The sequence below is a fragment of the Syngnathoides biaculeatus genome, chromosome 23 (genome assembly GCF_019802595.1).
Source record: "Syngnathoides biaculeatus isolate LvHL_M chromosome 23, ASM1980259v1, whole genome shotgun sequence".
NCBI classification, from domain to species: domain Eukaryota; kingdom Metazoa; phylum Chordata; class Actinopteri; order Syngnathiformes; family Syngnathidae; genus Syngnathoides; species Syngnathoides biaculeatus.
Window position 1 is genome coordinate 7733165 of NC_084662.1, and position 14461 is coordinate 7747625.

The 14461-nt window shown below is 47.9% G+C and overlaps 1 long non-coding RNA gene across 1 annotated transcript; it reads left to right on the plus strand.

The window, feature by feature from the left end:
* The first annotated feature begins 6150 nt into the window (after positions 1-6150).
* On the plus strand, positions 6151-8857 carry LOC133496784 (uncharacterized). The gene is made up of 2 exons (XR_009793854.1): positions 6151-7984; positions 8190-8857. It is a non-coding gene; the product is annotated as an uncharacterized LOC133496784 (long non-coding RNA).
* The last annotated feature ends 5604 nt before the right edge of the window (positions 8858-14461 follow it).

The window sequence follows — 14461 nt, forward strand, 5'->3', positions numbered from 1 at the left end:
CTGGAGACGGCTGCAAAACGTCTCCGTGACTTCAGCCTGGCGGGAAATTGCATCCGTTCGGCTAGTTAGCCGCTACCTAAGCTAGCTAGCATCTTCCTGTGCCGTTAATTTGCCAGAATTGCATCCGTTCGGCTAGTTAGCCGCTAGCTAAGCTAGCTAGCATCTTCCTGTGCCGTTAATTTGCCAGGCACCTTTAGAAGGCGCAGAACCTTCGGGCACCACCAATGATACAGATTCCGATATTCGTCTATTTGCCTCACGTTTATAGATAAAGTGATGAAATTCGGTGACTGTGAGAGCGCAAAAGCGCCCCAAGCGCAAGGGAAGCGGTGCGTTCAAAGACACACGTAAATCTCAACGCTCAGCACAACTAACCTCTGATACTGTGCCGGTATTTTATGTCATTGTATTATGTCTTTTAATTTTCATGTAGTTTTTTTTCCAAATGTAGAATTGAAAATGCTTATTTTACCAGAAGAGTAAAAAAAAAAAAAAAAAGATGAACGATCAGCAATATAAATACTGTATAATTTGACTCTGCAGCGGGTGACTAGCGCGCGCTCGAAATGCAAAACGTCGTCACGTGCGCACGTTCGGCAAGTCGCCGCGGTCACACGGTGATTGGCGCCGCGTAAATCAGCGCCATTTTCGCGGGCGTAGGTCGCTGTCCGTTTTGGAGCCGCCATGTAAATCTCACCTCGGCGAAGCGTTTTATGGGCGCGCAATCTGTGTTTTATGTGTTCTTTACAAGTGTGGAAAGGCCACATCTTGAATGACGCCGCCGTTGGGAAAGAGAGGCGGGAAAGGAAAAAAAATTGCGCACGCATAATCCTTTTTACGGCCTCGTTTTCTTTAACATATGCTTATTTCCCACCGAGAGAAACGCGAGTTTGTTAAAGGGCCCCCGGTTTCGCTCCCTTTCCCCTCTCGGGCCGCCTTGCTGGGAAATTCATTGAGTGGCTCGCGCCGCCGCTGATTTATTAGTCGGGTAATGAGCGGCGGGCCAATCGGCTGCTAAAGTGCCCAACCGCCGCCACGGAGAAGCGCGGACAAATTGATTCTTTTGTCAGCGTCGACTTGTACGCTAACAAAATATAAACAACCCGAGAGGGTAGGCGCAAAGAGTGTTGGGGGAGCGAGCGGTGGGGGCTTCTCACCGACACTTGGCGGAAAAGTAAAACAAAACAAAATAAAAACAAATACACGGACAACAAACTGAGCTACGTACATCTCAATACCTTACAATAGTGACATAAGGCGTAGTTAATTCGGTAGGTAGCTAGCTAGGTAGTTAGCTAGCTCAGAAGTTAGGTAGCTAGCTAGGTAGTTAGTTAGCTAGCTAGGTAGCTAGCTAGGTAGCTAGTTCAGTTCAAAATGTTAAACTTATATACAGTATTACATTGTTTTATTTCATGATTGTTTAAATATACATGTATAATTATGATGATGACGGCGTACAGCAAAGGAAAACCCCAAATTTACCAGCTCTGGAAACTATAATATGACGTTAATTAATGTGCAATTAGTTTACCGTTAAGATGCGTTTAGCAGTCACTGCGATTTGACGGGCGTGCGAATCGAGCACTAAAAGTCACGCGCGTAAAATTTGTTACGAGTAGAAATACATAGATATTCAAAGACGTCGCTTATTTTGGGTCGTCTTGACCAATGTTCCCTCTAAGCTCCGCAATTGCGCACTTGTCGCGCACTTTCGGCGCACGTGAAAACCGATCAAGCGCAGTTTTTGGGTTTTTTTTTTTGAACACGGAAGCACACGTCTCTGCTCAGCCTACTTCTACTTCCTAGTTTACCTGACACCGCCCCTCTCCGCTCTTAAAGGGGTACACTCATAATTAGAAACAGAACGCACACCCGCAACTTTATATCTGCGGGCTTGACTGACCACACCCGTACATTTTTCCAACGTGAACGTTTTATGGTCTGTTTTCATGACGAGTGCGAATGCTACCCTGCAAAGGGGTGGGCTAGACCTAGATTTTGCTAATTTAGTGGACCGGCGTATGTCAGTGGATTTAAAAGCGTGACATCTCTGGGTCCGACTTCTGTATTTCAATTTTTTTTTTTGTGCGCCTTATCTCGCCTTTGGGAACGTGGAAGGGGATGCATGGCTTTAAAATTCTATGAAAATTGGCCCGTTGTTCCACTTGTTTATTCTACTTCCTCCTTTGGTTTGCAGCCTCCAAATGTTCTCGCTCGCGTCCGAAGTGGAGCTGAAGTTCTGCCCCGCAAACCGCCTCGGACCGCCGTCCAAAACGCTTGAAGGCGCCTTCTCTGTGGCGTCCCATAAAAGAAGTTGCTCCGTGCTTAAGTTGGCAGCCGCAGGCGGGAGGCACGAGGCCCGGCCAGGCCCGGCCAGGCTCGGCCGGCTCGGCGCGAAACGTGGCAGCGAGTCCAAAGTCGGCGGTTGGCGAGGGTGCCAAAGGCGCCTTGTCGAATGCGACACGGTGGCGGGCGCGTGCCGCGTTGAGCGCATCTTCATTCCCACTAAGTGCCGGTCCGGCCTGGATCGCTGACAATCTGCTCGAAATGGGACGGTTCAGCGTAACGTAAGAGTGCAAGACCCGTTCCTGTTCCCTCGCTTTAACGACAATTCATTTTAATACCGTGCCGCATTTGTTATTTTTGTAGTCGGCGTTCCTACAGAGCACCCAGAATGTCCGTGAGTATTATTATCAGAAATACTCTTTGTGTGTGCTGCTGCTCTTTGCGTGTAAAGTAGCTTTCGTTTGAAGGGTTATTACCACCAAATAAGACCCAATAAATGGAAGTTTGGTTCTTTCGTGGCGCCGCTTTTGACTGTGATCTGATTTGAACTCTGACCCCAGATCATCTTCAATCAAAATTGAAAACTGACTTTACAAAAACATCCATCCATCCGTTCATTTTCTTCGCTGATTATTCTCACAAGGGTGACGCGGAGTGCTAGAGCCTATCCAAGCTGTCAAAGGTCAGAAGGCGGGGTACACCCTGAACTGGTCGCTAGCCAATCGCAGAGCACATCGAGACAAACAGCAGCACTCACAATCACACCTTGGGGCAATTTAGAGCGTGCAATGTGCAAATGTTGCATGTTTTTGCAATGTGGAGGGAAACCGGAGTGCCCACCCAGAAAAAACCCACGCAGGCACAGGGAGAACATGCAAACTCCACACAGGCGAGTCTGGGATGGAACCTGGGTCCTCAGAACTGTGAGGCCAACGCTTTCCATCTGACTTTTTAGGTGAATTGTTTGTTTGCCTCTTCCACTAACACTTCCAGTTGCATCACTTTTGAACTGGATTTTGTGGTCTCCACTACGTTTCCATCTGTTGCCAACGGCACACTCAATCTGTTAAAGCGCGGAGAACGTCCAAACTCCACACAGGCGGGGCCGGGATTGAACCCGGGTCCTCAGATCTGTGAGGCCAACGTTTTACAGCTGTTCCGCCGTGCCGCCACAGTAGAAACAGTAATGAAAGAAAAATCTATGCGCATGTAGTATAATAACGCATCGTGTGAATGACACGTCAGACTGCAGACTGGCCCCGCAGCGCTTGCGTCTGCCTCGCGCTAAACTTTGTCTTTTCCGTCTTCAAAGACGAGGCGGAGACCACCCCCCGACCCGGGCGGTCTCCGATGTGTCGACGCGCGCAAGACGTACGAGCGCTTGCTACCTGGTGTCCCGTCGGAATCGTCTGCGTGGCGTCATCCGTGCGGCGGTCGCTCGTGGGGGAGGTCGCACGTTATTGGCGTCGATCAAATCACGCTGACGCCATCCATGTGTGGATTTTCTATGGGTGTGATTTGTTTGATGGTCCCCGTGATGACGACATCCAGTTGAAAGCAGAACTTACACTATATCGAAAAAATACACTTTTTCCCCCTTCTGTGGTACAAAATCAGAGCAAATATTTCCCATTTTAGGCCAGTTCGGATGACCAAAATTATTTCTACTTGCGTGATGCCAGAAGAGTGGGATTTTCTTCTTCAAAGTCAGTAAATGACATGCTGTCAGTTTGCTATGCCTTTAAACTATGTGGGGAAACCCAGAGGATGATGTCACGTCTTTGGAAGATTCTGATAGGTTTATGGAGAACATTCAAGCTAATGAGAGATGCCGTCTATTTGAACTTGTCACACCTGAAACACTTTGGGTCTTTGTGTAACGTCGTGGAAATATCATCAATCAGCCAAGCTGTCAGGGAGAGAATCGAGGACATCTTTGGGTGTAATTTCCAGATGCCCGACATTATCACGTTCGTCTGTTCAATCAGTCACCGGCAAGTAGAAACGCCGTGGTATTGTCCGGCCGTCATACTGCTCAGAAAGGGAGACGGGTTTTGTGTCGCAGAGATGAACGTGACGAACAGAACAAAAGCAAAAGACCTTGTTGAGATGCTGGCTTAAGCAGGTTCGTCGTGAACCACAGTGGGACGAGTACCGTGCTACTCTGAGAGAGTACTGGCAATGTTGTGGGGTTGTTTTTCCATTGGCGGGACGAAGGCGGAAATACCGAAGACGTATCTCGAGGCCTCAGCCGGGATGTTACGCTGTAGCTTGGGCAAAAGTGGGTTTTCCAAATGGAAGGTGGCGCAAAGCAGACCGCCAAACCACTTACAACATGGCAGAAAAAATGACAAAGCACTTGTGTCTTCGGGCACTCCTGTCAAGAAATACAACACAGACAATCAAATGTAGAGTCCATTCGCACTCGGACCCACACTTTGGGACATGTTTGGTGGAGTTTTGCCTCAATTCATTTAAGGTCTCCACCGTGTTCCATGTCCGCATATTGATTTTTGTTTTATTACAACGGTGCTCCCACCGCTGTTGCGGAGTAATATGAACAGATCCTCACGCACATTTTATTTTCCCTGCACTCTCGCTTCTAGGCCCCGGGTCCCCACAAGTGCAGAAGAACAAAAACAAACTCAATCACGCACGCAAATGAATTCACGTTGTAGAGCTTTTGATCTGGTTTTACCGCATTTTGGGTCCCCGCACATTGCCACTCGGTAGGTGTTAAGTCGTACTTGAGTCCAGAGGAGTACGCACGTACACACCTTGTTGCCGCGCATCACACTCTGATGAAACTTACTGTTCCGCAGTCTCTGCGAGTGAGAAAAGGTAAATGTGTTTTTTTTTTTTTTTTTTTTTTTATGGAATGGAAAGATAAGAAGATCCATTGCGAAGCCGGCAGGCTTGCAGCTGATTAGCATAGCTTAGCTCAAAGCAGCAAATGGCTTACGCCCCAAAAAAAAAAAAAAAAAAAAAATGTAGCCAGCAGTCCCTCTTAACACTCGCTAATTAACATCTTTCATCTATTTAGTCGCATTGGCGTGAAAAAAAAAATATCGCACAAAAAAAAATATATTTCGGCGTGTTGAAGGTGCCAAGCGAGCGGCAGAGACCCCCGAAAGATAACGGCCGCCACGTTATCGTCGTTTTGGCGGGCGCACATCAAACGCGGGAGATACACGGTGTTAATTAGCGGCTGAGGAGCTGAAAGACGGGCTAGCGCTGCGGCTAACGCCAGCGCTAACTTGAGGAAAATGCCTCGCGGCTGGCGTGGCGCTTTCCCTTTTCGGAGATTTGAAAAGAAGGTGGCATTGAAAACAACTACGGAACGCTAAACGGAAATGAAGAATTCGTTCCAATACTGAAATTTTGAAATGTGGGACACGGGAAATTTTGAATCGTTTGGCAAATGTGAATGATTGGAAAGTTGCCATGGAAAATGTGGAATAATTAGCTGAAGAGTTTTAAGTTGGAATAGTTTGAATCAGCTGATAAATGTTGTAAGGATGTGAAATTGTCAAATTTCATGAAAATTGTGTCAGTTTGGAAATTCAACGAAGAAAAATCAGCGTCGGCACAGTTAGCGTGGCCGCGGCCGCGTCGCCTCGACGATCACGTCGGCGCGCCGCACAAAGACGCACTCGCTCACCTCGCGCTCGACATGTTCCGCGATGAATTACTTAAGCGATCCCACTTCTTCTTCTTCTTCTTCTTTTTTTTTTTGTTGTCAACGCCGCAACAAGACAACTGGGCCGCGCGTATCTCGCCGCGCGCTTCCCCTCCCGTGACGGCCGATTTGCATATCTAGAAAGTATTTCCTGGTAAGTGGAGCGGCGTGCGGGCGGGCGGGCGGTTCTCGGGAGAGGCGAGCAGACGCAGATAGAAATTTGTATTTAAAAAAAGAAAAAAAAAATGAAGAAAGAACAAAAGCGGCGCTGCGGAATCCCTTTCATGAGCCGGCGCGTTGAAAGGCGAACTCGGGCGTGCAGTCGACGGGGGAGGGGAGTGAACAACCGCCGTGCTCTTAAGGAGCACGTTCCGCGTCCGTGTTGAAAACAAAATGTTGACGCGAGCATGCAGTAAGTCTTCGGAATCCAGAAATCGCTCGGTTCGCCACCCCCGCAATAGCGGCAATTTGCGAAGTAGCGACCACATATTTGAACATATTAAAGCTGCGTGAACTTCCCCCTCCTCCTGTTATTCTTCCCAACGCTGCGATTAATCTCGACCATGCACTCCTGAACACTTTGTATAATCCACAGTGGTACATTTTCTTCCTTGTGAAATGAGATATGCTATATGAGATAATATGCCTCCATGTCAAGTTCAGAGCTGACGAGTCCTGGGTAGAGTGTGCCGTTCTACTCCAATGGAATCACTTGTGTTTACATGACCTTTGACCTCCACTTTTCCCTTCCGTCCCGTTCAATCGGCGTTTGCGTTCTTTATTTTCGCCTGTAAGTCCGTCACGGGTACGTTTAGTCGTGCGTTTCACTCGATGCCGGCGTACTCACCGCCGCCACCGAGCGCCAACGCGTTGCTCGGCCCCGTTTGCGGCGTGATGAAAAACGAAGATGGCGCCAAAATTATTTGCTGACGGCTGGCACTTCTCGTGTTACTGTTACATTTTTTTTTTTTTTTTGAAGCGATGCCAATCATGTCAGCAATGGCGAGACTTGCTCAAAAGCTGATATTGTCAAATAAATTAGCAATTGCGGTTCTATCATAGCGCGCTCTTCGTTTTGGCGCGCGACTCGATCGCGCGTCCTCCGCGCTCCGAAGCGAGCCGGCGCGGCGCTAATGTGCCTTTAAAGCGTATTAAAAGGTTTGAAGGGCCGCACTCAGCGGGGACACCGACGCCGCTCGTAATCTCAATTATTGATGCCGCGCTCTGAGCGGGCACGACGTCGCTCGCTCTCGCTCTCTCAGAACAAACAACAAAAAAAAAAAAAACCAAAAAAAAAGAAAAGTCTCCGGACGGCTTTGGTGTTCCGACGAGGGTTCTGTCTGGGAATGTTCCTGGACGGACGCCGATGTCCGTCTTTGGGTTTCAAGTTGCTTCCTTCTTTCCATCCATTTCTGCTTCTCTTTGCGCTTCCTTTCATACGGCGCCTCTCCTTCTTTTCAAGCTCCCGTACTTCCTTTCTTTCTTCCTCGGGTCCTTCCTTCTCTCCTTCGCGTGAGTCCGTCGGGCCGAAGACGGCGCGAATCGCCAACCTGTAATTGCCTGAGCCGAGCAGCAAGCGGATTTTTATGGGGGGCCTTCCGGTCCTTTCTTGTGTGTTTGGGTTTTTTTTTGGGGGGGGTTTCTTTTATCTATTATTTTTTTCAGCGTCGTAATGAAAAGATGGCTGGGTGGCAAACCGCAGCAACGCCGCCGCGCTCGCTTGGGAGAAGAGAGCGCCATCCAGGAAAAACATTGTTAATTACGGTTGACAGGTATCTATTAGAGCGCATTCTTAGACCTCGGAGGCCCGATCACGATCTCAGCTGTGGCCCGGGTTGATCCGAGTGGATTTACGCCACGCGGTCGTCGTTTAACGCCAAATATCGTCACGTTGTGTTACAGGTACTCCTCGTACATGTTTTGGGATTTTGGCTCTCGTTTTCAAGCAGGTGTAGAAAGTCCAAATATTTGAAAACCAGGAAAGGTGGATGTGAAATCTCGGTCCAAAAGTGGAAGGGGGTGAGAACTTTGTCTAACCCGGTTCAAAAATTGTTACAGTTAAAATAAATAAGGATGCAATTCAAGATTTTCTTCGTACAAAGTGGTGGAATATTTGTGAAAGTGTGTGCTGAATTAATTTTCTTTTGGAGGGATTTGTCTTCAAATGTGTTTCATTAATTTGTGAAAAGCAATATTTTGTTTGTCATTTTATTGTTGTAACCAGTGTTGAAGAAGGACAGGAAGTGACGCGTGGAGGAGGAGTTGAGAGACCGAGAGAGAAAGAAAGCGGGAGGAAGTGGAAGTGCGAGTGGTCGTTTGAAGAAAAGAAAAGTTAAAGGCGGACATTTAGCAACACTGATCAACGTGTTCGACAAGGACTGTTGACAGTTTAGTTGTGATCGTGTGTCGTTTGAGTGGACTACTCAAATCACGCCGTAACGTGGTGGAGTTAGCCGCTAATGCAGAGGCTAAGCGGATGCACGGGACTTTGCCAGGACGCTAGCGACAAGCTAACCCGAAGCCAGCGAGGCCCGTGTTGGATCACGAGGAAGAAGACGAGGACGCTAGCGACGAGCAGACGCTAGCGAAGCCTGCATTGGCGCAACAGGAAAAAGCTTCGCAACGGATCGGACCGTGAGGACTTGGGTGAGGCCGGACCATTGGACCCAACCCTCGACGTTCGTCAGTCCTGCCGCTTGGAACACTGCAGGGACCTCGGGGTTTGAATTTATTTTATTTTATTTTGCCGGCTACGTTCATATTTGTATGGGCCCGTAAGTTAGGCTAGCTTAGCTCACGTGTGCATTGCGTACCTCTTATGTTGACTTTATTTGAATGAGTGTTTGTTTTGTATACATGTGTGATTAAATGTTCACATTTTTTGTTACATAACCAGGTCTATTATTTGATTATCTGCCAGACAGTTAAAAAAGTGGTTGCTTAAATTAGGATAACCTTCACTCATAAGGGGAAATATTATTTCAGAGACCTTTTGAGAGGGAATAAATGCACAAGAGTAAAGTTGTAATGGATATTTAGAGTAATTACCATGAAGTCAATTGATTAGTTCCCAATATTTGATCGAGGAAAGAACTCGGGTTAGCCGCCTCTGCGAAGTGAATTCCGATATTTTTCATCCGTTCTCAACACCGCTTATCCTGTTCAGGGTGGCGCTAAATTCTGGTGTTCGGTATTTGTACATGATACACGTTTCAAGATAAATGTTAAGAACGTGCGAAGATTGACGAACTTTTCACTGTTTTCAGATATTTTTGGGGGGCTGGTCGGGCGGCCTAAAACAGCGCCTAGCCACGCTAGCTAGCTATCACGACATCTTTCGTCTGGCTTGTCGCCGGCCTCCATGTTGGCTGTGATTCCGCCCAAGTCACAGAGAAGGCGGAAGGGTTAAAAATATCAGATTTTTTTAAAAATTTTGCTTCACCTTTACGCTGGTGTGACACAAATCAAACTCGAGCCACTTGATAGCAAAACATCGGAATCGTGTCACTCGTAGCTCGTGGCATAAATGCAGCCGGGGAGGGTTTTGCCCACCGTCCAATAGTCAAATCACGCTCGTCAAACACGCAGAATCATAACGCAAGATGTTTTTTTTTTTTTTTTAATTAGTTATTCACGGCTCCTTTTCACCATTAGCTCAACGAGCACTCCGCCGTCTCCTCGCCGAGTTTCCCCCGGCACAATAGTCCAGTGATTGTAATCACGCACTTGATTTTACGACCCGGCAGGTGAGACGTAACAAGGGATGCGTCTGATTGGGCGGGGACCAAAAAAAAAAAAAAAAAAAAAAGGCTGCTCTCCATCATCCAAAAAAAAAAAAAACTTGCCTGGAGACTTTTTGCGTGGCATGTCTGCGGAATCCAAGTGAAGAACGTGCGTTTGAAGATGATGAATGACACAAAAGTCGTCAATTATCTTCATATCGGTGGTGGAAATAATGAGGGTTGAACACACACACACACACACACACACACACATTTGTACATTAAAAGAACCACACTGATTTTGCACAGTGCAAAAAAAAAAAAAAAAAAAAAAAAACCCTGCAGTCTGTAATCTTTCACATTCGGACTGAAAACAATAAGTAGTAGACATAGGATTCATTAAAAAAAAAAAAAAAAAAAACATTAAAAAAAAAAAAAAGTCCAGTGAAATCGATTGCGAAGCCCTGGATTCGGATCTCGGGTCGGGGCACAAGCGCGACAACTGGCATTTTCTCGATCGCCCGTTCAATCCATTTTTTTCACTTTGTCATAAAACGGCACCACTAAAAGTAGTCCGAACAAAACGGGTATGCCGCTTATTTGTTTTACGGGGCATTAGGACGGTTTTGCGAAAGGTCATCGTCGCGCTGATTAAAACGGCAACATCTGATGATTGAGAATCCATTTTCCTACTCTCTGAAAAGCATAAGGTATAATTACGTCGCTAAGCTAAATATAAATCCGGCTAGTCGAGGTGTCACTCACACTTAATGAGATCTTAATGAGTAAACCAGCGCGCCGGCGGCCCCGGCACGTTCTCAAACGGCGACCGACGGCCTCCAACTTTCCGGAATTTAAAAAAAAAAAGAAAAAAAAGATGCTAAGCTAACTGTGCTGTATTCGTGCGATACGCGGTAAGCGCGCGTCGCAACGGTGAGGAAAAAAAATGACACACTTTGGGATTGAATGACGAACGGAGTGGGGAAAAAAAATAATAAATCGGATTCGGTGAGTCAGCGTCGCTCGCGGCGTCTTTTTATTGAATTGTAAATCTGAAAATAAAGATTTTTTTCTCGCTTTTGTTTTTGGCACTCTTCTTTTTTTGTTGTTGTTGTTTTCGTCCGCTATCTGATGAGAAAGTGCCGTTTTTGGTTTGCGCTGCGATTGGTCCGCGCTCATTTTGGGGGTGCGGCTCAGCTGACGTCTGCCATTTTGCTGCTCCGATAATTCTGCGCCGTTTCTCGCATGCGACGGCGAACGCCGGCTGTTGGTACACCTGGTGGGGCCCCAAAGGGGAATATTTGATACAAGATGTAACGCTAGCAGGACAAACTTGTGCATGCTTTGCGCCGTAGGCGTTAACTGTTTAAAAAAAAAAAAAAGTTTCCTGGCTCGGGCCTTCACTTTTCCTTTTATGGCCGATTGGGAGCTGACTGTCTGATTTATTGTTCTGTTTGTTTGGTCGCTTTATGTAATGGGGTGAAGTGTATACCGGGGGGGGGGGGGGGGGGTGCGCAACCTGCGGCCCGCGGTGGCCCACTGAGCCTGCATACAAACGTTTGCGCTCGAGGGCCACGTTTGATTTTTAAAACGGTCTAAGAGGCCGGTTCGTTTGTGAATTAAGTCCAGCCGTCCGCTTTCTGAGCCGCTTATCCTCACCAGGGTCGATCCCAGCTGTCAACAGGTGCACCTTGAACTGGTTCCCAGCCAATCGCAGGGCACATCGGGACAAACGGTCACACCTAGGGGCAATTTAGAGTGTCCAATTAATGTTGCATTTTTTTTTGGAATGTGGGAGGAAACCGGAGTGCACACGCGGAGAAAAGCCACACACGCACGGGGAGAACATGCAAACTCCACACAGGCTGGGCCGGGATTGAACTCAGGTCCTCAGAACTGTGAGGCCAACCCTTTCCAACTGAGTCACTGTCCCGCCTATATACTATATATATTTAATATCATATAAAATCCCCCGCCTCCTGCCCGTTGACAGCTGGGATAGGCTCCAACACTCCCCTCGACCCTCGTGAGGATAAGCGGCAAAGAAAATGGAAGGGATGGATAAATATAATGTAAATTCCACAATAATTTCTTCAATGTATTAGTGTTAAATTATTCATTTTCAAATAAATAGTAACATTTTCATAACGGATTACACTATTTAATTACAGTTAAGCAATCCATAGATTGTACTATAAATAAAAGAAATTATATACCCAATTATTTTACAAAAAAGGATATATTTAAGACACGTACATATCTAAATTGATTAGTTAATCAATCAATGATGAATAATGGAATTGAAAAATGAGCACAACGTGTCCCTTTTGCCCAACACGGGTATATGAATTCTATTCTTTATTATTATTTCCAACCCACATTCCTTTGCACACTAACGCACACACGGAGCCGTCTCGCGATCCACCTCGACGGTCCGGTTCCCCGCAGCCGTCACTTCGAACCGCAACCGGGCGAGTGACCGCATCAAGGCGGCTGTCAAAGCGGGAGGGGCCTGTCACTCGCGCTCGTTGGCAGCCAAAGTCGCACTTCCCGTCCCGACCAGTCCGTTGTGTAACTGATCACGTCGGCGAGCGCGCGAGCCGCGGACACGTAACCGTTCCGCGAGCGCGCCCGCCGACGGGGGTGTGCCGCCTTTAAATGTCTTTGGGTTTACCCCCAAGTGTTAAATATTTGCATTTCAATTTGTGTTCAACCGTTTACGTCAGACGCAAACAGTTCTTTCATTTACTCAAGGAATTGGATTCCAGGAAAAGCAAATGAATATTACTAGAGGCGACCTCGTCTGGTTCTTGGTGTTTTTGAAGTATGCGACTTTTTGCCGATGCGATCTTGAGCGTGCTACTGTACTTGTGAACCAAATACTCAAACGTGCGATCTGGGTCGTCCTTGACAATCACGCCATGTTTTTGTGGTTCCATCAAAGTAATGCAGTGCGATATGCTGTGAAGTTTCCGGAGCCTCGAGATCCGACGCAAGGTTGGAGCGTGCCGGGAGACGCGCAATCACTCACTCAATGTGCAGGTAAAAGTCCCCGACTTTCTTTTTTTTTTCCGCGATGGTCCATTCCAGGCGGATTGGGCGGCATCGGCGGTCTGCGGTGGGCCTTGGGAGGGGTTCAAATCCCGGCCCCGCCTGTGTGGAGTTTGCGTGTTCTCACCCAGTTCAGGGTGTACCCCGCCTCCTGCCCGACGACCGCTGGGATACGCTCCAACGCTCATGTGACCATTGTAAAGATAAGCGGATCAGAAATGGGTGGACGGACGGACGGACGGATGGATGGATGGATGGATGGATAATATTTGAATTTTCACCTTAGGTCATCGATAGCCAGTCAGTTGTCTTCCACCCGGAACTAACCTGGTGCTTCCTGTTTGCAAACATCATGAAACGGTCGCTAGCAAGTGCGCCACACTTTTTTTTTTTTTTTTTTTTCCAAGCACCGGTTTATGCTTCTCAAACTGGAATCGGCAAAACCAAAGCCCGGGCGGATACATTTTGCGAAAGCGTGTAAACAGCCGTCACCTCGACAGGATGGGACCCCGAGGGTCAGCGCCCTGCGTTGTCGCCATTCGCCGCGCTTCGGCTAACGTGGCATCAAAGCACACGTGTACTCGTCGGGATTAGAAGAGCGTAGAAAATGGAGAGCCCCCAACCCGTCGACGGCTGGCACGGCCTCCTCCGCCGCCGCCGCCGCCTCCTCCTCGGCACCAGCGAGTTTTTAATGCATCCCATTTAAGTTTAATTACTCCAATCTCGGCGAGGGCACACAGGAAGAAAAGGCCCGGGCGCTTGTGCCGAGCAGATTACCCCACTGCCCTGCCAAGTCCGCGGCGCGCTGCATCCTAAGATAGAATTCAAATTCAAATGCGGGGCTAAAGAAAGTGCAGCTGTCACCCCTCTGGCCTGCGAAGCCCCAACCAGATCAAAGATGAGCTGTCCTCCTCCCCTGCCTGTGTAAAAATGAGCTGTCCTGGCCGTGCCAGTGTCTCGTCCCCCCGGGGCACCTAATCCTCCTCTCCTGACTCCACACTGACAGTCTGAATAAAGGCGTTAAACCCCGCAAAATAATTACCAATTAAAACGGATGGAGAAGTCATCAGGTAGAGGCTGCGGCGGCGGCGGCGGCGGCGGCGGCTGCTGGAGGAGCGCTCGCTTTTCGTCTTCATCTTCGTCTGTGCCAAGAACAACCTGTGCTTGCTCCTTTATGGCTGAGTGACCTTACAGAGTCCTATCACAGCGCGAACAGACTTCTTGGATGTCGCAGGAAGTTTGTTGCCACCCACGATCACCCGGAAAAAAAAAAAAAGGGGGGGGGGTGGGGGGGCTGCCTGTACGCCAGCCAGACAAAGTTTCGCCAAAGACAACTTGTTTAAGACTGCTCTTGATTGGCTTACGCCGACAACTTGAAGGATCTCTGCTCGACGTGACTTACTGACTTGTCGTATATCTGGTCGACAGTCTTGTACATCAGTATAACTTGTACCGTGACAAATGTACTGACACGTTGAGGTAAATCTGCATCGTGAATTATTTAGATTGAGCTTCATTCGGAAGAGTTCAAGTACGTTCCATTTTTTTCTTTGGTTTTGTTTTTGGTGCAGACAGCAAAAGGTGACGTCGTCGTATGAATGTCAGGAAAAGTCCGCAGGACTCTGGCTCACTTCTGAGTACCGGGGTTCAAATCCCAGTCCCGCTTGTGAGGATGTTGCATGTTCTCCCCGTGCCTGTGTAGCTTTTCTCCGGGTACTCCGGT